General features: G+C 49.5%; 1 protein-coding gene across 3 annotated transcripts in view; it reads right to left on the bottom strand.

Moving 5' to 3' along the window:
* The window catches only part of SRCAP (Snf2-related CREBBP activator protein), a 38,916-nt gene extending 38,396 nt beyond the window's left edge, over positions 1–520 (bottom strand). Inside the window, exon 1 of one of the 3 annotated variants that reach the window (XM_015570688.1) lies at positions 396–520. The gene's annotated coding sequence lies outside the window, so the exon portion shown is untranslated. Of the gene's footprint in view, positions 1–166 lie in introns of all 3 variants that reach the window. The other 2 variants (XM_006774087.2, XM_006774088.2) reach the window with 2 other exon arrangements.
* Between the last annotated feature and the right edge of the window lie 2,702 nt (positions 521–3,222).

Genomic DNA, 3,222 nt, shown 5'->3' on the forward strand with positions numbered 1-3,222 from the left:
GCGCGCCGACAGCCTCGCGTACCGGCCCCGGGGCCCCGGCCGAAGGTGCGCGCGCAGCACCCCGGGAAGGAGGGAGGGAAGGCGGTGGCGGAAAGATGCGCGCGCAGTCACCCGTCAGGGGAGGGGGAACTGTGGAGCGTCCGCCATCTTGTCTCCCTCTCCTTACCTGCGTCCTCGGGGGCGTACGCACCACCCCCCTCCCGCAGAAGAGGAGGGGGGAGGACCCCCTCTTGGCCGCCGCCTTCGCGGCCTTTAAATTCCCCGGGGGCCTGCGGCTACTGCCACCGCCTTGCTTCCACTGCCTCCTCTCACACCACAAAGGTGCGGGCGGTGGGTGGGAAAAATGAGACGGTAGCCCCAGCGAGCCGCCGCCGCCGCCGTTTCCGAGGCCTCACCAAAATGGCCGCTGCCGTCTCGGCCGCCACCACCTGCACCAGCACCACTACAGCTATCGCTACCGCCGGCGCGGCCCGTCCTCTCGCGAGAGACGGTAACTGGAGGTTGGAAATACGGAGAGACTCGCGTGCTAGCGTAGGGCGCTGTCCGAGGCGCAAAGCAGGCTGGGAGGTGTAGTTGGCCCGGAGGCTCCGCGCTTGCCCCGCCGCGGAATGTCTTTACCCTCCCTCACTGAAGCTGCCCCTGGGCTGCGCTACGGCTGCCAAGTGGAACCAGTTCCCCGCTTTTGGTAGATTACCCAGAAAGCTGAAGCAATTTGTCAGGAACTTTCAACAAGTTAGCAGTGGAGCGGGGCCTCCGGATTCCCACTGCCATCCACTCGACATAGAGCTGCTTCCTTTTAGAGAAGGGTGGTATAGCAGATAGCTCCCAAACACCTGTGCCATCTGTTGGCCAACTTCCAGGTTAAGAACCCCTTTGAAAATCGATACCCTAACCCCAGATAGAATAATAATAGCAGTTAATGTCTACTAAGGCCACTTTATACATTTAATCTCAACAATACACCCATTTTACAAATGGATTGAGGCTTATAAACTAGTGACGGAGCCCAAAGCCAAGATTCATAGCCAAGCAGTCTTAAGTCACAAGGATGCTCACACTCACAAATTGCACCACCTGCCTGGCTGGTGTGGTTCAGTGGTTGAGGATCAATCAACCTATGAACTTCACTAGGAGGTCACGTTTCCAGGTTACATACCCAGGTTGTGGGCTCCATCCCGAGTAAGGGGGCATGTAGGAGGCAGCTGATGGATGATTCTCTCACATCATTGATGTTTTTATCTCCCTCTTCCTCTCTCTGAAATCAATAAATGTTTGATTGCACCACCTAAAGTCCACCTTAGGGAAGAGCTAACCTAAGTAGATGAAGAGATGAGAGCTTTATCAGGGCTTCCTAACCTGCTACCCACCTGTGCCAGGGAAGCCCCGTGCTCAGGTCCCAGCGTGGCCTCTTCAGGGTGAACCAGGCCGCAGCCGCTGGGACCACAGGGGCCAGTTGTGCTCCCTGTGGGATTGCGCAGGAGCCAGTCTGCAAGGCTGGCTGGGAGAGAGTGCGCTGCCCACCTGGCTTTCGTGTGGCACTGCTGGGTGGCCCAGAGGCCCACACTGTGCCCCGACCCATGGCATCTGGCTGGTGACTCAGGCAGAGAGGGGCGTATGGGACCCCAGGTGCTGCCCAGGGCCCAGAGGTCAAGAGGTCAGCTAGGACCTGCTCTTCCATGCCAGATGCTCATGCTTCAATCGCAGGCCAGGCCTAGGGACCACACCCATGCACGAATTTCTTGCACCGAGCCTCTAATAAGACTGTATACATATGATTCCATTTCTTTAAAGTTCCAGAGCAGGCAAAATTAATTGATGGTGACAAAATCCTAGCAATAACTTTGAGGGAGAGGGATTTTACTGAGAGGAGGTACAAGGAGGATACTAAAAATGAATTATATAAGAAGTTGGTAAACTATGGCCTGAAGGCCAAGTCCTGCCCACTAAATGTTTTTATACGCCCCATAAGCTAAGAATGCTTTTTACATTTTCAAGTGGTTGAGGAAAAATCACAATGAGACTAGTATTTTGTGACACATGAAAATTCTATATGATTAAAATTTCAGTGTTCACTAAAGGTTTATTGAAAAAGCTGTGTGCATCCGCTTACATAGCATCTATGGCTTCTTTCCGGCTGCAATAGCAGAGCTGAGTAGTTGCAACTGAAACCATAGACCCACAAAGTCTAAACTATTTTCTATCTGACACTTTACAAAAAAAGTTGCCTGACCTCTGTTCTATGTCTTGATCTGAATGTGGTTATATCCAAGGGTGTGTACAGATGTAAACATTCTCTGAGCTGTGCACTTAAAATTTATGTACCACGCAGCATGTATTTTATACTTAAAATTTAAAACTAACTTTATAAAAAAATAAAATAACTCTATAGGCATTGACGCCTGCCTGTTGTTTTTTTTTTAACTTCATTTACCCCTTTCTCACTATACTATAGCCACCATGCTCTTCTCTAAACCATCCATCGAGTTCATTTTGCTGCTCCCAAAGCCCTCATCTTTGTTGTCTGAATTTTTTTCTCGTGGCTATTTCTCCCTTTTCATGAAGATCATAGTTCAAACATTGCCTTCTCTGAGAAGTTTCCTGGTATTAAGTATCCTTTTCACTGCCAGTCACTCTATCACATGTTTTCCTCACTTATCTGAAATTATTAATTTATTTATATGCTTGTTTATTGTATATCACCCTACCCAAGATAAGCTCTCTGAGAGCAGGGACGTTATTACAGAGTTTGAAGTACTCTATAGATAACTAATAAATTAATGAAAAACATTTCAAACAACCTGGTGAGAAAGAGATTGTTGGTTCACACTTACAAATGAAATTTTGGTTAGATGAAAAATGAATGATAAAGACTTAATATCGGGAGAGAAACCAAGATGACAGCATAGGTAAACATGGGAGTTTGCTGCCTCGAACAACCACTTCAAAACTACAACTAAAAGATGGAACAGACATCACCCAGAACCACAGGAAAGCTGGCTGAGGGGAAATTCTTCAACTAGGAGGAAAGAGAACAGCATACCGAGACTCAGAGGAGGCACAGTGCGGAAAATACAAAAATCCCCGGTGACCTGCCCCACCCAAGCCCTGCGCAGAGCCATTTGCCAGATAGCCTCAGGCAAAGGCTAGATTAGCACCGCCCTAGAGATCCAGCACAGAAGCTCTCCCACTGCAGACACAGCTGACTCTCATAGCCAGTTAGCC

The sequence above is a fragment of the Myotis davidii genome, unplaced genomic scaffold (assembly GCF_000327345.1).
Source record: "Myotis davidii unplaced genomic scaffold, ASM32734v1 scaffold1047, whole genome shotgun sequence".
Classification (NCBI taxonomy): domain Eukaryota; kingdom Metazoa; phylum Chordata; class Mammalia; order Chiroptera; family Vespertilionidae; genus Myotis; species Myotis davidii.